Source organism: Mirounga angustirostris, unplaced genomic scaffold (genome assembly GCF_029215605.1).
Source record: "Mirounga angustirostris isolate CCGP_5_RB_7025 unplaced genomic scaffold, mMirAng1.0.hap1 SCAF_9, whole genome shotgun sequence".
Lineage (NCBI taxonomy): Eukaryota > Metazoa > Chordata > Mammalia > Carnivora > Phocidae > Mirounga > Mirounga angustirostris.
The window spans coordinates 141,937,568-141,949,351 of NW_026991717.1; the positions used below are offsets into that span (position 1 = coordinate 141,937,568).

The 11,784-nt window shown below is 56.3% G+C and overlaps 1 non-coding gene across 1 annotated transcript; it reads right to left on the reverse strand.

The window, feature by feature from the left end:
- Positions 1-24: 24 nt before the first annotated feature.
- Positions 25-131, reverse strand: LOC123862561 (U6 spliceosomal RNA). Its single transcript, XR_006795265.1, has one exon. It is a non-coding gene; the product is annotated as a U6 spliceosomal RNA (small nuclear RNA).
- Positions 132-11,784: the final 11,653 nt, after the last annotated feature.

An 11,784-nucleotide genomic window follows, 5' to 3' on the forward strand; every position in this document is an offset into this window, starting at 1 on the left:
AATAAATAAATAAATCTTTTTTTAAAAAGTGTGGAACCCTTCTCAAATTTGTGTGTCATCGTCATGCAGGGGCCGTGCTAATCTTCTCTGTATCATTCCACTTTTAGTATAAGTGCTGCTGAACTGAGAACTCTTCTTTTTATTATGGTAAAACATGCACAACACAAAAGTTACCATTCTAATCATCGGTAAGTGTGCCGTTCAGTGGTGTGGAGTAATACCCATTAACTAACTTGTGCAATCGTCACCACCATCCGTCTCCAGAACTTTTTGGTCATTGCAAACAAAAACTGTTCCGATTAAACAGGAACCCCAATCCTCCCTGCCCCAGTCCCTAGTGCCCGCCACCCTACTTTCTGTCTCTGTGACTCTGACCCTTCTAGGGACCTCACAGCAGTGGAATCATGTGGTATTTGTCCTTGTGTGACTGTCCTCGAGCTTCAACCGTGTTGTAGCGGAGTTTCCTTCCTTTTTAAGGCTGAGTAATACGCCCCCCGTGTGCACAGACCTCTCCTCTGTTTAAGCACTCATGTGTCGATGGGCTGCTTCCACCTTTTGGCTCCTGCTCTGAACACAGGCGTGCAAATGTCTGTTCAAGTCCCTGCTTTCAGTCTCTGGCTGTGGTTTGGTTTTCACTGACAAAGGCATGATCACCGCTGTGGTTCTTTTTTTTTTTTTTTTAAGATTTTATTTATTTATTTGAGAGAGAGAGCATAAGATGGGGGAGGATCAGAGGGAGAAGCAGACTCCCCGCCGAGCTGGGAGCCCGATGCGGGTCTCGATCCCGGGACTCCAGGATCATGACCTGAGCCGAAGGCAGTCACCCAACCAACTGAGCCACCCAGGCGCCCCCACCGCTGTGGTTCTTGAAAGCTTCTCTCTCCTTGGAAGCACTCACTGCCCAGGCCGGTGGTTGGCAGCTTGGGGGGTGCAATTCTGTTGGCCACACACCCCCTTAGCTGCAGCCTCCTCTCTCTCCCGGCTTCACAGCATGACTTCCAGAAGCACTGGATGTCTCCACACTCTAGTGGCCAAGGGCGGGCCACCAAAATGGCATGTTGATTATTTTAAATGGAAGCTACTTGGGAAGGTCCCTCAGACCGCCGTCTGTCCCCTGAAAGTGGCAGTAAGTCTCCCACATGAAAGGCAGCCTGTCAGTAAGTAAAAAGACATCCCCATCACCAGAGATCGGAAATTCAGAGCCAAGAAGGCCGTATAAACAGCCATGTTACTTTTTGCTAATTTCCTACTTCGGTCCAAATTCTGCTTAGAATTCCTTACGAGACAAAGCTCCCAAACACCTCTTTTCTTTATACTGACAATTCCTCACAAATTGAGTGCTTCTTTGTCCAAAATGTATGAAAACCCCCTGTCTTGGTCACTTATTTAGGTCTCAGTTTTATCAGGCCTCTGTGCACACAGAACAAAACTTTGGGTTTTTTTCTCCTGTCGATCTGTCTCATGTCTCTTTAATTATCCGTCCAGCTGGAAGCCATGAGGGTGGAGAAGAATTTTTCCTCCCCTACAACACACCTCCCTCCAAATCCACTCCCCCACCAAGGCAGCGGGATCCCATCTTTCTTCGAACCAGGCTCCACAGCACAATCCCGCAGGCCTTGTCATGAGGGACTCCATTCGGCATTCTAGAACAGTCCTCTATTTTTAGAACAGTGCCCAGGTTCCCAAGGGCCACTCTGGCTTATTTGCATTCCCTGCATTCATTACCTCCTGCTCACAGAGACAGTGACGCGCACTTTACTACGGGACACAGCTCAGAGAACACACCGAGTTCTCGGGATTTGGGCACCACCATACACGCATACTACAAACCCCCAACGTGTGTGGTGTGAAATAGGGCTTCTGTGCCGAGCTGGGTGTTTTCCATGGGTGATCTCCTTCACTTCTTGACAACCGTATGAAGCAGGCCCTAACTGACAGATGCCGCGGGCCAAGGAGATGCCCTGGGGTCGGGAGCTCGAAGGTGCTGGACCCGGGATACAGCCTGAAGAGCGGCTCCTCCTAGAAGTGCTGGGCGGGGGGATGTTCCCAGGGACTTTGGGGCTATGATCCAAAGACCTTTGGGCTATGAATGTATCCAGAATCCAGAACCAGAAAGATGCTCCCAAACAGCCTGAAGGGAAGTCCATACGGATGTGTCTCCCCAGGTCACACTCCCGGGTGTGAGCCCTCAGACCCGTTCAGATGAAAGGGGCCGTAGTGAGCATGTCCAGTAGCATGGCTTGTGAATACTGGCATCCCGCGCACAGTTCTCGAAGAGTCCAAGATGAGCATTGGAACAGGACTGTCTCTAATGGGCTAGGGTGGCAGGACCTTGGTGTCCTGCCTGGGTCTGGAAGCTTGGGCGTGAGGCACACCTCGATTCTGGGGTCCCCCTGCATCTGCGGCACAAACAAGCAACCTCATAGGCTGCAGAGCCTCACGAGTCCCACGTCCAGGTGACATACAAGACCTGGTGGCCTTGGTGAGGCTGTGGGGACAAGGGGGTGACCAGCGGAGCGGGGGTTGGGAACCAAGCATGAAACCACACCCTCAGCTGGGCTTGGGGCCAACAGAGGAGCCCCCGTCCCCATCACCAGATGCCTTGCTCCTGTAAACTGATAAACTCCAGGCTTGGGAGCCTCTTGGGGACAGAAGGTGGGTCTGCCAGGCTGGAGAGAAACCGTCTCAGGGAATCCCCAAAGGTCCCATTCCATTCAGGAAGGAAAGGGTTTTACTTTCAGTTTTGCTCTTACTGTTTTTCTGGTGTTTCTGGGAAACCACTGGGAAGTTCTCATTTATTTTGCTCAAAACACATCCTGATGGACGAGCTCACATGAGACACAAACACCCTCCTCCCTGCAGGGTCTCCAGGCCCTTATGGGCCTCCCCACCGCGCCCACACAGCCCACCGCTATGTCTGGGCGGACTGTCCTGCCCTCCCTCCCCTGTAGTTCAAGGGCTGCCTGGCTGGTTCCACACGCCCCAACTGCACTGGAGCAAACCCCAGACTCCGGGGAAGGAGAGGCAGGCTTCCTCTCAATGCCCCCTCCCCTCCACGCTGCTGGGAGCACCCCTGAAGGGGTCCCAGGAAAGCCCCCACCTGAGCCAGCCGAGCCAGCTGCTTACATGTTCCCACAGCACGAGTGAGCTCAAGACAGAGACTCTCCCCATGGCTCAGGGCCTCCCCCGCAACCCTCCGGGGCCAGTTCTCTCCCTCGGCACCTAAATCCCAAAGCTTTCTAACCAGGTTCACCAGACAGATTGGATCAAAGCGCCCCCCCTTTTCTCGCCTCGAATGGGTGGGACTGGGAGCCCCGCCATCCATCCCCTGCCCCCCCCTGCCCTGGGGGAGGGGGCCATGTGCCAGATCCATCAAGGTTTTAAACAGATGTACCTTCAGACCGAGCTATTCCACTATGAAAGCTTCTGACATCCCGACAGAAAGATACGGATTCACTCCACAAAGAGGACCGCGGGGTCTTCATAAAAAGCTGAAGCCACCTATAGGCTGACAGGCCAGGAAGGAAGCTGTCTAACAAACTGCCCACAGCAGCCAGAACAGCCGAGACCCCTCCTCTCCGAGACGCACAGCGCAAGGGAAAGAGCCAAGCGCAGCGCGCACGGCTTCTAGACATCACCCTTGCTCCCCGCTCGGGGGCCCACCTTCCTCGGCCTCAAAGCTGGCAAGGTCACATCTCTGACCAGTCATCACCTCTCCCCCTCTGACCACACCTGGGAAAGGCTGTCCACCGTTAAGGACTCATGTGATGTCACTGGGACACTCTCAATCACATCTGCACCGTCCCTTTCTCCTCGTCCCCTGTTCGCATGTCCCGGAGATTAGGGTGGGAACATCTTTACACCTTAACCATGACTCTGCCAACCACAAAAGTACACCCTGCAGACTGCTCGTGGCCGTGCACATGGTCCTCCTCATTCCCTTCTCTGGGTGCACCCTGGATCTCTTGTGAGGACGGACCGGGCTCTACTCCACCAGGCCCTTCTGTTGGAAGATAAATGAAATTTTCTCTTGAGTCCATTTTAAGATAAGCTCAGTGGAATCCCAAACACATCTTGGAATAGGTATCAGTGACTGATCATACAGCTGAAATAAGTATTTTTAGCAAGCAGCAAATTCTACATTGGCTCCCTGACCCACGGAATAAAGGTTTTCTGGGTAGAAAAAGGAGAGGTCAACCAAAAATAAAGCAAGTGCTCAGGGGAATCCTAGATATTAAAGATCCATTAAAGACAGAAACACACTCCCCGTCTAACTCCGAACAGAGATAACCCTGCCGTCCAGCTCCGAGTCCTGCCAGTCCCACCCCTTGATACCAAATCCTCTCTCCCAAAGCACATGAAATCTGCTTGCTTGCCTCTGTTCCCACCACTGGCCCATCCAAGCATCCTCTCTGCAGACCCGCAACAGCAAGGCCGTGCTCCTGCAGGATCTCTCCCGCCCCCTTTTCAGGGCTGGTCTTGGTGTTCAAATGCAGATCCAGTCAGCTCACCCCTACCCAGCTGCTTTCTTGTAGCCCAAGGACTCAGTAACAATTATTCGGGGTCTTAAAGTCCTAAATACCTTTTGGCCCATCCCCTCCCTGCCTACCTGCCCCCTCAGTGCTCCTACCTGCCCCCTCAGTGCTCCTGCCCACCCCCTTCCCTCACTCTCCCGCTCCTCCCCCACGAGGCAGGCCAGCCCCCAAGACAAGAGCAAAACAGCCCCACGTGTGCCCCGTGGCCCCGACCTTGCCTACCTCATCACCGTTCAGTGTCCCTCTTCCCCGAAGGCTGATCAGTTGCGTGAGCACCCGAACCCACATGGGTTCGCCACTGAGTCCCGGGGCCTGGCAGGGCCTTGTGCATCCAGGGCTTGGTCAAGAGTCGCGAATGAATGAATGAGCAGGTGATGAAAGCACCTCTGTGGCCCCTCCCCCAGCACCCCTCCTGCTGGAGTGGGGGCTGGGCTGGGGCCCTTCAAGGCCCTCTGACTCTGAGGCTGGGCGACCCCCAGGCTTTGCTCCCCTTCTCAGGAGCAGTGGGCCTGACAGCCGTGTCCCCACCGCCCCCATGAGCAACCATATTTCCATGCTAGGCTGTTCCCACGGTGTTGCCTAAGAGGGGCTGGGGCCGGGCAAAAAAGGGTCTTCCCCCCACCACTCCGGTGCCCCTTCGAGCCCCACTCTCTGCAGAAGCCAGAATGACGCTGGGATCTTCTCTCCCATATCCTAAATTCCCATGAAGTGGGTAACATCCTGCAACACACCCACTACAAAATTGTAAAATTCTCCTCATTCATGGTGGTGCCCAACTTTCCCTTTCAGAATCTGCACCTGAGTCTGTCCCCCACCTCTACCCCCGGGGCTGCTGGCTGAGGGGGGTGCGGGGCAGAGTGGAGGCCAGGCCGGGGGTGAGCAGCTGGCCCTGGGAGGGAAGGAGGGCATGTGCATGTGACCCCAGACCACAGAGCCCAGGGGTCAGTCTGTCCAACAGGGGTAAGAAAGCTCTCCTTCATCTACTGGTTTTGAGTATGACGGATCCAGCTCAGGCCCTTGGCCAGAGGCCGGGAAAATGCCTCTTCTCTCTCCTAGAATCCTAAAGAAACACGGCTGGGGACCCAAGCGTGGGCGCAGATGCTCCAATCCTCACCCACCTTCATGCTCCCTGCCGGCAGAGCGCCCAAGAGGGTCAGTGTGGGCACAGGCCACTGCCTCCCAGGCGGCAGCAGTGAGTGGCCAGGGGCTGCAGTGTTCACTCCCAGCCCCCATAGACCCATCCCCAGAAGCCCACCACCCCTCCACTTCCTTGACTCCGTTAGCCTGGACACTGTCACCAGGGCAGGAGGAGGAAGGGGGAGAAGGGGGGGTGTGGAGCCTGGGACCCCCACACTCAGGAGATGAGGAAGGGGGAGAAGGGGGGGTGTGGAGCCTGGGACCCCCACACTCAGGAGATGAGGAAGGGAGAGAAGGGGGGTGTGGAGCCTGGGACCCCCTACTGAGGAGAGAGAAAGGGGCAGAAAGCACAGAAATACCTCCCGAAGGATCCCCCATGCAGCAGTGTGAAGGAGTGGGGGACACTAATCATTTTCAGAGTTTAAATAAATACCTAAGGTCAAGGGAAAGGGCCGGCAGGTCGGGAGGAAGCAGCGGGCCACGGGGCGCCAGGAGGGGAGGCTGGTTCAGAAAGGGGGGCACAGGGCGCCTGGGTGGCTCAGTCGGTTAAGCGACTGCCTTCGGCTCAGGTCATGATCCTCGAGTCCCTGGATCGAGTCCCGCATCGGGCTCCCTGCTCGGCGGGGAGTCTGCTTCTCCCTCTGACCCTCCCCCCTCTTGTGCTCTCTCTCTCTCAAATAAATAAATAAAATCTTAAAAAAAAAATTCTGCAGAAGCACGCATTGTTTAATTAATTCAACAAGGGGGCCATTAAGTCTCAGGTGGCTCTAAGGCCATGGCAGTTCCCATAAGCAAACCAAAACCTAGGTCTGTAAATGCCGCAAGGTTAGAAAATCAAAACCTGGGGCGCCTGGGTGGCTCAGTTGGTTGAGCGACTGCCTTCGGCTCGGGTCATGATCCTGGAGTCCCGGGATCGAGTCCTGCATCAGGCTCCCTACTCAGCGGGGAGCCTGCTTCTCCCTCTGACCCTCCTCCCTCTCGTGCTCTCTGTCTCTCATTCTCTGTCTCAAATAAATAAAATCTTAAAAAAAAAAAAGAAAGGGGGGCCCAGTGTGGGCAGCGAGCAGCCGCCCCCGGGGTGCCCAGCACCCCCGAGACCTGGGCCCCCGAGGGCACCACGGGTCACGGCCGGCAGCCCCTGGGCTCGGCTCTGGCGAGCAGGCCGCCGCCGCCCTCGCCGGGGGACTGTGCCCCGGGGGCCGCACCTGCAGGCTGGAGGCCCCGGCAGGACTGCCCCCCACCCCACCCCGCGCTCGCCAGCCCCGCTTCCCCGGCCCGGTTCTCAAACACGTCCGGGCCGCTGTACCCCGGCTGCAGAACCGGGCGAGCGACGGGCCCGGCCCCCGGCTGCCGCGGGGGATACAGGGCACAACGGTGGGAAGCTCGGTCTCCAGGCCCCCGGTCCTCGCCAACAGCCTCGCTCCCCAGAGACCGCGGCTGCGTGTCGCCACCTGGCGGCCTGCGGTGGAAATGTCCGCTGGCGTTCGGCGCTTTGCCCGCCTGGGGGCCCCTCGGCCCAGGTGAGGCCCAGGGAACCGCACTGAGGTCTTCCCCTCAGAAGACAGGTGAGAGCCTCATCAACGGGGAAAGTTTCTGAGTACGGTTTCAATAAACATTTGAAGGCTGTGAGTTCTTTCAAGAAAAATCGTCTCCCCCCCCCCCCCCAAAAAGGAGGCAGAGAACAGAATGACGAAGATCACAGCAACCCAGGTGCCCCCTCACTACACATCAGGCCCTGGTAAACACAGGTGCTGGAACAGGGCTCTCACCCCGCAGGCCCCAACCCACAGCAAGAGATCCATCCCAGTATGCCCCAGTACCTGCCTATATGTGTGTGTCGGACCCCTCTTGATATTTTCTGTTCCATGTTACTCAGGGTTGCCAGATTCGGTAATAAAATACAGGACTCCCAGTTGTTTTTGAATTTCAGATAAATAATAATGACTTTTGGGACGCCTGGGTGGCTCAGTCGGTTGAGCTACTGCCTTCGGCTCAGGTCATGATCCCGGAGTCCTGAGATCGAGCCCCACATCGGCCTCCCGGCTCAGCGGGGAGCCTGCTTCTCCCTCTGACCCTCCCCCCTCTCATGCTGTTTCTCTCTCACTCGCTCTCTAATAAATAAATAAATAAAATATTTTTTTTAAAAAAAGGAAGCTATCCCTTTATTCCTACAGAGTTCTAGAAGTTATTGGTCAAGTGATGAAGCATAAAAAAAGGAGAGGGTCCCCTCGGCCCAGAAGACCCCTGGTGATACTGACGGGGAGGAATTCATGGTGTGGGGTGGTCAGCACTGCTGTGACTTAGACACCCTTCTTTGTTGGGATGCCTGGGATTTCTGAGCCGTTGGTGACGAGATGTCCATGCCTGCCTCACTTACGCTCCCAGGCTCCCAGGCTGAAGGGGTTGGGTCGGGGGCCTCACTGGCACACAAGGCCCCGTACTGATGGCTGTTGAAGTTGGTGGTGCGCCACGAGGGCCCCCGTGTGCTCGGCTCTTGTGGACATTGGACATTTCCACAATAAAAAGTCTTCTTTTTTTTTTTTTAAAGATTTTATTTATTTGACAGAGAGAAACACAGCGAGAGAGGGAACACAAGCAGGGGGAGTGGGAGAGGGAGAAGCAGGCTGCCCGCCAAGCAGGGATCCCAATGCGGGGCTCGATCCCAGGACCATGGGATCATGACCTGAGCCGAAGGCAGACGCTTAATGACTGAGCCACCCAGGTGCCCCATAAAAAGTTTTCTTAAAAAAAAAAGGAACAGGGAAATTTTCAGCAACTGTCACTAGGCACAATTTGGAGTGCAAATAACATGCCTCAGACAGGCCTCAGTGCAGAACATGCTCACCACCTCACTGGGAAGAGAAGGAGCCCCCAAGTCCCCAGGGAGGGGAGAAGTACAGTCCCATGGGGTCTCTCCTAGGTGGGCCTCATCTACACTGCTCAGTAAAGTGGCCTCGCCAAGTAGAGGCCAGGGTAAATGGAATCGCAGCTCTCCAGCTGGCCCAGGCTCTGGCCCAAACCTGAGGACCTCTGAGGACCATCTGCCCTCCAGGTTGGCAGTCCATGAAGGAGGCTCACAGCAAAAATGCGCAGGACCCTTGAAGGTAAAGCTCTGTTGGTTCCATCATTCAGCTACTTCCTCAGGGCCCCTCCCTCCCCAGGCAAACATCACAGAGAAGATTGTGCAGGACCAAGGCTGGTCGGGGGTCCAAGAGCAGCTTAAGGCCATGAGAAGGCCTGGGTGACCTAGGGAAGCTGGCTCCGGGGGCGGGGGGGGGGGGGGGCGTGCTCTGCCAGGCCCCCACAGTGGGTGGGGTTGGTGACAGTGACAGTAAAGTTGGTGACAGTGCCTCACATCCAGAGTCCCAGACCCCAGAGGCCAGTCTCTACCTGCCCAGCTCCTGCCAGGGTGCCAGGGAGGCCAGGAGGCCACTTTGGGACCAATTTTCTTCACAGACTCCCCAGAATGTCTCCAAGACACACAGCAGCTTTCTAGGCTGAAAGGTCTCCACAGTATTGCTGGGGCCTGCAGGAGGGACAAGCTCAACCTGGGTTTAGCAATGAAAGCCCCGCGTCCCAGGCAAAGGGGGCAGGTGGTCACTCTGGGGCCTACCCGCCTGCCTTAGTTAGGGCTGTTCTAACAAACACCACAGCCTGGGGGCTTATAAACAGTCCTGGAGGCCCCGCGTCTGAAATGGGCCCCGGCAGACGTGGTGTCCCATGAGGACCCGTTTCCAGGTTCACGGTCAGCCGTCATTTCTCTGGGTCCTCGCACAGGTGGAAGGGGCTGCGGGGGGCTCTCCGGGGCCTCCTTCATAAGAGCACTGATCCCACTCAGGAGGCTCCACCTGAGTGACCTAATCACCTCCAAACGCGCCCCCCCCCAAAACCTCACCTTGGGGGTGAGGTTGCAACATAGGAATTATAACCAAGGGAGACTTAGCCCAAGTGATTCTTCCAGCCTTTGACTGATGAGTCCTGGGAACGGCTGGAAAGGTCTCTACTTCCTGGAGGGGGACCACACCCACATGCCCCCCCAGGCCCCTCTGAGAGCTTCTCAGACTTTTTTTTTTTTTTTAAGATTTTATTTATTTGAGAGACAGAGCAAGAGAGCATGAGCAGGGGGAGCAGTAGAGGGAGAGGGAGAAGCAGGCTCCTCGCTGAGCAGGGAGCCCGACGCGGGGCTCGATCCCAGGACCCTGGGACCATGACCTGAGCTGAGGGCAGACGCTTCACCGACTGAGCCATCCAGGTGCCCCTCTTCTCAGACTTTTGACTGCGACCCACGGTCCTGCCCCGTGCACACGTGGTGTCAACACTGATCACTGGAGTCGGCAGCACAGGGAGGGCTTCGAGCTCGGATAAGCAGACCCCCTCACTAGGGCCAAGGGTCTGGCAGCCCCCCACCCCTCAGCCTTCTGGGCGGAAGGCGTGGCTGCAGCCTCCCTCCCCTGAAGTCCGTGGGGAAGTGTGGAAAGCAAGGATCCTGGTCCACCTCTTTTCCTTGCCCAGGAAGAGAGAAGCATCTGGAGAAGCTTCTCCCTGGGATGGGGGATCTCAGGACATGAGCTCCACAGGGGATATCCAGACCGGCCTTGGGTGAGTGGATTCTCCCCAGGGCCACCCTTGCCTCCTCCAGAGTGACACCAGGATTTAGCAATTTTACTCAAGATCACTTCCACCTTCATTCACTCCACAGATGTTCATTAAGTTACCCAAATACCTTGGACACTGAGCACCGTGGGCTGCATTTGTTTTCTGGGCCCGACATGAGGTACCACGGACCAGGTAGCTTTAAAAACAGGTGTGAGTATTGGTTCTGGAAGCCAAAACTCCAAGATCCTGGTGTCAGCAGGGCTGGCTTCTCCTGGGGCTTCTCTCCCTGGCTTGTGGATGGTGATCCTCTGCCTGGGTCCTCTGCGTGTGTCTGTGTCCCGACCTCTTTCTCCTATAAGGACGCCAGTCCTGTTGGATCAGGGCCCACACTAAAACGACCTCTTCTTAACTTGACCACATCGGTCCCGGCCTATCTCCAAATACAGTCACATTCTGAGGTCCTGGGGGTTAGGGTTTCAGCCTGTGGAGGGGGGCTTGGGGAGTACATAGATGCTGGTGCTTAAAAACAAAGAAAGCACAGTCCCAGGACCTGCGGAGTCTCAAAGACTGGTAAGATGTGAGCACGGCCCAGCCCTGAGCAGAGCCCAAATGGGGCTGGCGCCATGGCTGTGGCTCAGACGAAGCCCAGGTCCTCCCATCCCCTGGGACCCATGTGGAGAAACGCTAGCCAGGCTCAAACAAACCATCTGTGCGGGTCTCTGCGTGTGTCTCGGAGGGGGCAGAGGCTGGCCACAAGTGCTGCAGGTGACAGCTAGGCCCACCTGTGCTCCCCGCACCTGCAGCCCCCGCAACCCCCTCCCGTCCCGCCCCCTGGGGAGCCTTTCTAGGAGCAGCGCGTGGTGACTTCAACAGCACCCAGAGAGTAAAAATAACAGCGGGCCACCGAGCACGTGTCAAAAGCCTGAGCTCACAGCCAAATCCCTTCCCCTTCCAGCCACTCTGGCCCCCCAAGAAGTCACCCACTGTGTGGGCCGCCCGCTCCAGGCGGCAAATGCTCTTCTTATAAACGCTGGCCCGGATTCTCAGCTTGAGTTAGGACGCTCCCCAAGCAGTCAAGGATGTTCAGCGATGGCTTCCAACGTTGCTTAAAAAGCGTGAAAACGTGCAAGCAAGCTCGGGCTGCTCCCCCAGCAGGGACAACGGTGCCAGCGCATCCAGAGGCCACGGCCCCAGGCTCAACCCCATCGGGCTCCACACACCTGTGTTGCTTTCCCCAGACTCAATGCTGACTCACGGAACCACTGCAGAAAGATCTGTTTTAAACTTTAATTAACCTACATTCTTTCCTAGATCTCGTGACCTGATTTTCCATCTTCTCTCGGCTGGGACCTACGGGGCAGCAAAAGAATCACCCTCTCTTTAACCCCAACACCCGTCAACTAGGGGCTTGACCTCCAAAGCCAAGGACGCAGGCAGGGAAGCAGCCAGGAGCCTGAGACAAACACATCAGTCAGGGGCACTCGACCTTTGTATCTATAATCAGGGGGTGGGGTGA